Source organism: Lactuca saligna, chromosome 2 (assembly GCF_052625555.1).
Source record: "Lactuca saligna cultivar CGN05327 chromosome 2, ASM5262555v1, whole genome shotgun sequence".
Classification (NCBI taxonomy): domain Eukaryota; kingdom Viridiplantae; phylum Streptophyta; class Magnoliopsida; order Asterales; family Asteraceae; genus Lactuca; species Lactuca saligna.
In genome coordinates, this window is record NC_136418.1 from 129366099 (window position 1) to 129376872 (window position 10774).

Consider the following 10774-nt stretch of genomic DNA (forward strand, 5'->3'; position numbering starts at 1 on the left):
TAAGTTTTAGTTTGATCCATGTAGAACATTTTAATAAAACCTTATTTCATTAAAAAAATAATTTGGAGTTTGAATAAGTTATAAAATCATAATTTTTACCCTTATATTACAATATTGCAAAAGTTGTCATAATTAACAATTTTATAAAACCGATTTTTATTTGAAGGCAAAAATATGTTACATTTTATGTCTGCATTTTATATTTTGAAATCCAAACTCAATGTGATGCTTATTTTGTCCAAAAAATATTTTGAGTTTGTTAAAAACTAAATTATCAAACGCACAAAACATCTACTTGAAAAATAAACAACACAAGTATGCGTTTGACATAAACAATACTTAATCTAGTTAACACTTTTGTGAGCCAGCACAAAAGTGTTAGGTCCTTCTTAAGAGACAAAGAGACCAAAAAAACAATTTGTTCTTCATGTGATCTTCAAGCTCCCACTTGCAATTACAACCAATTTTGTTGCAATTTTATAAGACTTTTATAAAAGTTATGAACTTTTATAAAAGTATCATAAAACCATGGATCTCCATGGTTCTTCAAGAAATGGTCTACATCTTCATCTTGTTACATTTTTCATAAATAAATCAAGTCTAAAACTATTATATTACATAAAAAATAACAAGAATAAAAACTATCTACTTATACTACATACTTTTATGAATAAAAAAATATTACAAATCATTTTGAAACAAATCACACAAAAACCAACACAAATGGTCCAAGGCTTGTTTATGCACTCTAAAATACATATAAACATAAAACAACCTTTTTTTAAGAGAACTTTAAGTGACAAAACATTCATATAAAATTTTGTAACAAAAAAATAAAAATTATAAAGTTGTCAAAGAAAATATCTATGAATTTATTTTTATACGAAAACAAGTTATCCACATTCTCCAAAAACTTAGATTTTCATAAAGCAAAAAAACTAACTAAACTTGCAAGGTGGCACTTGATACCAATTATTTGGTTTATTTCAAAAATAGTTTCAAAAACTACAAAGATGGCAAACGGAAAACTTATGATTTATGAACATAACATAAACATTTTACACCCACCAAGGAACATCTTTCAAGTATTAGAAAGATTTAAGCACAACCATAGAAGGAAGATATAACAACAACCTTTGATGAATTTTGAGTCCTCTAGGGGAGGCTTGGAAGTTGATGGAGAGATGTAGAACCTGTAGGACACAAATAATGAACCAACTTGAAAAACATGCTAGTCTTTTAAGAAGAACTCTTAAGCTAGTAGATAAAACCCAAGATATATCTTCAAGAAAGTAAAATGCAAGTAACTTATCTTCAATATTCAAGGAAATAAAGAATAAGATAGAGATTTAAAATAGTATACGAGTTTGGTGCATAAAGTGGTAACCCAAAATGAGAGCCTTAAGTCTCCTTTAAAGTAGAAAAAATGTCCAAGAGTCCTTAACCTATTAAGAACTTATGAAACAAGACCAACATGTATTCGATGCATGCAAGCCATGCTTCATACTTTTGATTAAGCAATTTGCAAGGCCATACTCTTTCTACTCCTCTATACTCTCAGTTTTAAGAAGCAATAAAAGAAAGAGCAAGTTTTAATTTATAAAAATAGTTTATAAAATATAAACTCTAATTTTTAGGTAAAAAAAAAGTTTTATCTGGTCCAAAAAGTTGTACATAACTTATTCATTTATACCTTATGAGTTAATGTGTATTGTAATTGTTGAAATAATTATATCCATGAAATAAATATTTCCTAATTTATTAAAAGAATTTATGAATATATATATATATATATATATATATATATATATATATATATATATATATTAAAATCAATTTATAATAAATAAATAATTGTATCAATTGCTAGTGTGACCCTTAGGATCATATGTTATTTAGTAATATCATTTTAATATGACCCTTGAGCATACAATACCTTTCAACACTTTGGTCTATCAACCAAAATAGAGAGTTTAAAGTGTATAAAAGTAAGCTTAATTTGTAGCGTCCCAAGATTATAAGGTAAAACATTTCATTTTAAAATCAACCATAAACACCATTTAATTATTTTAATCATTCAAATGTATATCATAGTAAAAATAGTTATAAGGGCAAAATTCCCAAAATCATAAAGAACGGAAACATGGGTGGATGCACAACTATCAAGTCGGGCCCTTCTCTCTCAAACTGGGGGTACCTGAAAAAAAACATTTTAAACATAAATTGAAAGCATGAAGCTTGGTTAGTTCCCTAAAACACAACATAACACAAATACAATGGGCCCCGCCCTACATCGGGCCCCACCCGATAACAGGCCCCGCCCGGAATTGATCTGTCAGTAACATGCAATGGGCCCCGCCTAACATACTGATCAGGACCCAACCGGAATTAAGCCACACCTGGTATACATACAAACACATAAAATATTTGCAAGAGTCACAAAGACAGAAAGCATACAATACACTCATCAATCCCCACCCGGTATACATATTACATACAATACATGCAATAGTCACACAATGAACTAACACCCTAATAATAATAATTCATGGGCCAGCATTGGTGCCTTTGACCTGGCAAACATAATGAGGAGATTCACCTTTATCGAAAGATATCAAATCCCACACCTGAGTCTGCTACACAATGGCTCCTCACACCGAACATGATCAATACCAACCATAGTTACTATCTAAGGTTAAGCTCATAATTATCAGGCCCAACAATGTTTCAAGCCCAAACAAAAAGACCCTAAGGCCCAATATAGGCCCAAAAGCTCCAAGATGTCCTAAAACCCATAAATGCTCCAATATCATAAAAATGTCTAAGACCCAAGCCCAACAAAGCAAAAGCCCAACTAAACCCGTGTCGAAAAACTCTAATAGCCCATAGACGGACATACGCACGACGTACCTGGCTCGTACGCCCGACATATGTGGCTGATCCAGAATCGAGGTGTTGTCCTAATACGCGTTATGTACTCAGGAGTACACTCATCGTATTGTTCAAACAGCCAAATCTACCCCAAATGACTTAACTCGTCAAGCTTACAGTGTCTAAACTTCAATTCAACATTAGAACAACATCTTAAACCACAGAGTCAGAGACTTTAAACTTTTGCATGGCGTAAAAAGGGCAAAACACTAAACTTAGGCATTCTAACACAATAAAATGTCCAATAACTAACTTAAATTTCTTAATCCCTTAAGACTATAAGTCCAACTCCAATATCTGATTCTAAGGGACATCTTAAGTCATAAAGTACTTGACTATATGATTTTGCATGACTTAATAGTGTCCAAACCCAAGCCCTAGATTCATAACTTCACCAAAAAGGCCACTAAATCATGCATGGTTGGTTCACAACCATCAAGATCCAAACCTTATGAACAAAGGAACTCAAAAACATCAGATAGGATAACCCAAAACTCATGGATTTGATTTTACTCACAAGTACCAACTCACGGGGCCAAATATGGTCATAAAATAACCTAAGCTAGATGTATATAAGTGAGCCATGAAGATTGAGACTTTTTACCTCCAGAAGATGTAGAAAGGAAAACCAAGCTTGTATCTTCATGGTCCAAGCAATCCAACTCTCCTTCAAGAAGTTCTTGCTGCTTCAGTGAGCATTGAAACAACTTAATAGGTTGGAGGTTGAAGGTAAGGTGGTTTGGAAATGTAACGACGTAAAATTCTAACCAAATTTTTAAATTTCAAAACACATTGATTATAATAAATAACCATAAAATACCACAATGTCAAATCACCAAAACTCATGTTCAAAAGAAATCAATATATCAAACTCTAGGATCCCCTAAATCATAAACCAATCTCCGATGTGTGTACAATCTAGCCGACGCCTTCCTATGATCCTAAGAAGTACCTGAAACACATAACACATACACGATAAGCATAAAGCTTAGTGAGTTCCCCAAAATATCATACACAACTCATTAGCCACTCTAGGCCATAACTCAATAAGACCTTTTGGTCAAATGTGTCTCAGTGGAACCCTCCGGTCCCAACTCAGTAAACTCATAGCAACAATATTTAGCAATAATCATAAAGACATAAAGCAGAATATCACAATACACAGATACACACATAAGACAACTCAATCACATAAGGATACCACTCTTGGTAAGTATAGCTAGAAGACTCACCTCGTAAGTAAGCTAAGTGAATGAATACTCTCGCACACGAATCACCAAGTCTAGCCTCCTCCTAATCACATAAGATAGTTATATCTAATTAACTCTTTAAATTACACTTTTTACTAAGTTATTTCCCTCTCTTTCATGAAGTGGGAAAAAGACCATTTTGCCCCTCCATGGTTTCCCAAAGACAAGGTTGACCAAACCCTAAGTCAATAGAATTCAGACTTGAGTCAACAGTCCATGTTGACCCTACTCATCGAGTGCACTTATGGGACTCGACGAGTCTGCTCATCATCTACATAATCGCTCAAAAGTCTGGCTCAACTCGCCGAGTTGACCCGTTAACTCGTCGAGTTGTCGCACGATCAAAACCATCGGGACAACCCCATCCGACTCGTCGAGTCGACTTCTTGACTCGGCAAGTCCATTCAGACTCATTTCTCATTTAGTTGATTTCAAGGCAGAGAACCTCCCCAAACTCTGGATCTACACTCCTAAGGCTCATCAATCACGTAAAGTCACAGGCTTTACGTTCATGCATGGCATTTTGAGCTTAAAATGCCAAAACACACCCCCAAAAAGGGTTTTTTCACTCAAGATCACGATTATGGTTGGATAAAGCGAGGACTTTTGGACTCTAAGGACCTCACATGGTCCAGATCTGAAGTTCAACCCTCTCAATGAGCATGAAACACTCAAGGTCCTCATATTTGGGTGGAAAAACCCTAGATTCACAAAAATCATGAGATCTATACAAAATAATGAGAAAGGTGCAAGCTTTATACCTTTCCTAGAAGCTTTGAAGTGAAACAACCTCAGATCTAGCAACACCTTCTTGTCCCTTGGCTTGGAAATCTTCTCTTCTTTTTTACAAGATGCACCAAACACTACAATTAGGAAAGCACACTCTCTCTCTAAGATCAAAGGTCGTTTAGGGTTTGCTATCAAGGAAGGATACCCGCAAATGAGGATATAAGTGCCTTTAAATAGGCCCTAAACCCGAGTATTTAGGGTTTCTCATCCCAGCTCCTACTCGGCGAGTCGGCTCCTCGAACTCATCGAGTAGGTCATTAAACCCACATGGCACAACGCGACTCTATTCGACGAAACGAGTTAAGGCCTTTAAATACGGTCCACGACTGCCCATCGTTCATATGGAATGCCTAACATTCCTAAGGGAACCTTTGTAATCACCCATCCACGAATGCCCAGTGGTCCCAGCTAGCCTAAAATCCTCTTAATTTCAAACGGTCAAAACTTCTTCGTTTAAACTCTGTTTTCGGGGATCCTTATATTCACGGAAAGGTAATGAGAAGCTCTACAATCCGATCATCTCTCATTAGCCTTAGAACTTTCTGAACATAAATCCAAAATTTAGAAAAGGCCCGAACCATCACTTTACAGTTATACCCTTGGACTCCAAAGCACAAACCGAACTCTTGGATCAGAAAATCTACATCACCCACCTCCAAATAGGTTTAAACCTCATTTTCCTCAATGCCCGAAACGTTATGATAATTGATCTTTGGGTCACAACCCTGAATTATGAAACGATTCAAAATAAGGTGTTACAACTCTCCCCCACTTAAATTAAATTTCGTCCTCAAAAACACTCCTTAACACCCTGCTGGAAACCACATGATCCGACCAATTCCTCTTGAATCCCTGATTCACCGAAAAGATTCACGCATACACATGACGACCTCCTAATGATACCATCAAAAACCAATGATAGGAGGACCCATATACCCTAATGGGGATTGAATTTTCGATCCACCGATTTTATAATACGGAGAGCCAGCACTTCACTACTTTAAGTTTGAAGCCCCAAAACTTTACCGGACCACCACATAGGTAGAACCATCCCAACATAGTCCGACTACTGATCATCCAAGCGGTACTCCTAATTTGTTACACTGAAGCGCACAACAAAATGCCTAGTGATCTACTTCCAGCTGAACAAGATGTGCCCCACTCATAAATCTCTACATACGAAATGACATATAACAACTCTCGATAATAATAACCAGACAATCATAAAGAAACTACGATCCTTGGGTGGGAACTTAACTAAACCCAACATAACATCTCAACACTCAACCACATAAGAAAAAGTATTTAAAATGTATGAAGGAATACATAACCATGAGGTCTTCAAGTCTTGGATATGCCTCTTGGAGGACCACGGATGATGGGATCTGAGTCGCCCCAATTGACAAACATGGTCAACTTGCCCTAATATGACCAGGATGATGACAACGATGAAACAATTCTACCTACAGGGTGAAATCTTGGCGAACATGACCCTTCCAGACGCATCTTTCGCATTTGAACTTCTAACATACAGGCTCCTGGGTCCATCTACCCTTAATGAAGATATTATGGCCCATCTGGCCTACAACACTAGGCATGGAAACATCATGTTGTTCAGATGTTGCTAGAAGAAGTGAATCATAAGTCTCTTTCCTCTTCCCCGGTTACATCTCCAAACCAAGATCCTATTTTAGAGTTACCTCGACCTTCGGATTAGTTGACTGAATGGCTGCAACCTGATCCTTAAACATGGTGACCAACCTTTCAGGGACATGACCAATAATGCAAAACAATTCCTCTTGGAAGATCCACAGAACTTTAGCGACAATCCAATCACAAAATATATCCCTTTGAATGCATGATGCAATTCCTTCATTTGATACTTCGGAGAGATAACTAACAATAGGATCCTCCTCCCCAAATAACTTTGGGGGTCCAAAAAACTTGAATTCTCAAAATAAGGGAGTTTGCAGTCCCAACTGTACTGCCCCGATATCAGCCCGAAAATCCCCGAGTCGCTCATTCAACAACTCCATAACCCCAGTGCGATACGCATCCATATGCTCCTGCATAACCTCCATGACCCCCTCCTTGATCATACCAAAGATCACATGAGTCTGATCCAAAATACCGTCGGTGATCTCCGATGATATGAACATACAACCCTAAATGCTTTGGATCTATGTTTCCTCTAATTATACATGCAATTTGATTTTCCAAAGCATTGTCCTAACTAGCATGCAAATCATAGGTACTTGAATAACAAAAACCAATTAGATGACTTACCTTTTCTTGTAGCTTGTTAACTTGTACCTTTAAGAGCCTGGCACCCCAAATGTGATGCCTCAAATCCGTCACAAAACACCACAAATAATGGAGGATTTGAGAGAGACTTTCTTGCACACAAAAATAGGCTATGCTCTTCCAAAGATCACTAGTGCCGATTTCATGAGCTAAGGGACTCCATTTATAGTGTGGCGAGGATTAGGGTTACATCCATGTAAACCCTAATGTGCATGACCTTTCATCTTACTTAGGCTCCATGGGTTAAACCTCCATGGACTATCCATGGACTACCTTGTTGGTTTAGCCCAACCTAAACCACACTATAAGAATCATTGATTTACCAAATCAACCCCTTACATTTAATTAGTCTCTTTTGATCACTAAATTAATTCCAAATTAATTCTTGATCGATACTAATTAAATAATATGATTTCATATTAATATATTAGAACTTGTAATATATTAATAAATCATAAATAACCTCTTCTCAAAAGTCCATCCTTACAAATTGTTCTAGTGAAACGCAACCTAAATGGACCATGCTACTCTCGGGTCAAGTACATACCAATTACAGTTATGGGCTTAGACACTGAATCCAACAAATACTACCTTCCACACCTATCCATTCCTTCATCAAGAATCGTCCCGAATCCTCCAAGTCACCTTCTCAAATCGGTACTCCAAGTACCATCTAAACAGCGCAATCAAACCCACTAAAACACTTCCTAGGCTTTCCTAGGTTTCAACCTCACTGTGCCATCAATTGTTGAAGAACTCCCACTAATGTTAGCTAAATACTTCCTGAATACAGTCATATGCCATAAAGCATAGAAAATTCTTCGAGTAAAAGACTCAACCCTACAACGGTTAAACTCAAACGAGAGCATCATAATAAATTCGAATCCGTCAATCTGAGTCTATTTAACCTTTGCAAATTTTGACTGAACATATTCACTTAATAGTTAACTAACATCACTAAGATTTTCACAAAATCACAAAGCAAGTAACGCTCATGAAATAACACTACAAGCTACAAACCAAATAGAGGACATCTCAAGCTCACTTGCTACCAATAAATATTTCAAATCTAATACAACATCCAAATCCTTTTACGCTACAAGGCATCACATATCGGACCAATCCACCCAATCATTTGAAATACATATAAGCATGTAATTCCAAAAGCTCAAACAATCAGACAATAAAGGCACCTCTCGTAACATGAAATCCTAAGCAGATCCTTAGCCCTCATCTTGCATGAAATTCTCAAAACATATAATCATAACAAACATGTATGGCTATTCTGGGAATCACTTACTTGAGCTTGGCTGATTGCACACACCACCCCTTTTATTTTTTTAGAAAGTCATATATATAAAACATTTCTTTTTATCAAAAAACTGCTAAACCCTCAATTTGAGTTCAGACACACCCGAGGGTATGCTCGAATCCCTCAAACCAAGGCTTTGATACCAACTTGTAACTTCCCAAAATTATAAGGTAAATTTTCATTTTTAAATCAACCATAAACACATTAAATCATTTTAATCATTTAAAGCTATATCAAAGTAAAAATAATTATCAGATTATAATTCCCAAAATCAGAAAAGTACGGAAACATCGATGGATATGTTGCGATCAAGCCAATCCCTTCCCTCTCGAACTGGGGGTACCTAAAAAAATATTTTTAACATAAACCGTAAGTATGAAGCTTAATGAGTTCCTCCAAAACACCGCATACCATACATACAATGGGCCCCATCCTGCATCGGGCCCCGGCCGGAACATATCTGTTAATAACATGCGATGGGCTCCACCCAACATACTCAGCAGGCCCTACCTGGCATCAGGTCCCACCCGATATACATATATACACATAAAATACATGCAAGAGTCACAAAGACAGACAACGTACAATATACTCATCAAGCCCTACCTGGTAACATAGACAACTAGCACCATAATTATAATAAGTCATGGGTCGGCATTGCTGCCTTTGACCAACCAAGCTTAGTGAGGAGGCTTACATCGATTGAAAGATAAAAAAACACCACACTCGAGTCTGCTACACAATGGATCCTTACACTGAACATAATCCATACCGACCTTAGTTATTATTAAAGGTTAAGCTCATAATCATAAGGCCCAACAATGGCCCAAGGTGAAACTAAAGGACCCTAAGGGCCAACATAGGCCCAAGAGCTCGAACATGGCCTAAAGCCCATAAATGATCCAATATCATAAAAGGTCTGATGCCTAAACCCAACAAACCAAAATCCAAACTAAACCCACCCGATCCCCAAAACTCTAATAGCCCACAGAAGGATGTACGCACGACGTACCTGGCTCGTACACCTGACATATGTCGTTGATCCTGAATAGGGGTGCGGGCCCAGTACACGCAGTATAATCAGGAGTACGCCCGACGTACTGGTTAAACAACCAAACTCACCCAAAATTACTTAACTCCTAAAGCTTACAACGTCCAACCTTCAAGTCAACATTGGAAAAAGGTCTTAACCATAACGTTGAAGACTTTAATCTTTTGCATGGCTTAAAAATGGCCCAACACCAAACATAGGCTTTCTAACACATCAAAATGTTCAATAACTCACTTAAAAGTGCTTAATCCCTTAAGACTTTAAGTTCGACTATCTAATTCTAAGGGACATCTTAATTCATTAAGTTCCTGACTTTCTGACTTTGCATGACTTAATGGTGTCCAAACCAAAGCCATAGATTCATAACTTCACAAAAAAGGCCACTAACTCATGCATGGTTGGTCAACAACCATCAAGATGTAAACTTTATGAAGAAGGGACCTCAAAAACATCAGAAAAGGACAACCCAAGACTTATGGAGTAGCTTTTACTCACAAGTACCAACTCATGGGAACAAACATGCTCATAACATAACCTAAGATAAATCTATATAAGGGATCCATCAAGATTGAGACTTTATACGTCTAGAAAAGGTAGAAAGGAAAACCAAGCATATATCTACAAGCTCCAACCAATCCAATTCTCCTTCAAGAAGCTCCTTCTTCTTCAATGAACACCAAAACATAAAATATCACTCCAAGAACTCAAGAATCACTACAATGAAAGCTAGGGTTTCGAGGAAACAACTTAAGAGGGTGGAGGCTGAAGGTAAGGAGGTTTAGAAATGAGTTAAGGCCTTTAAATAGGGTCCAAGACCCCAAAATAGGGTTTGAGTTCTAGTCGTGAACGCCCAACGCTCATATGAAACGCCCAACGCTCTTGAGGTAACCTTCATGATCACTCAGCCATGAACACCTAGCGTTCCTGGGGACTGCCCAACTTTCCTGGCTAGCCTAATATCCTCATAATTCCAAATGGTCATAACTTCTTCGTTGAAACTCTGTTTTTGACGATCCTTATATTCACAGAAAGGTAATGAGAAGTTCTCCAATCATATCTTCTCTTATTACCCTTAGAACTTTCCGAACTTAAATACAAAATTCATAAAAGGCCCAAACCATCACTTTATAGTTACAC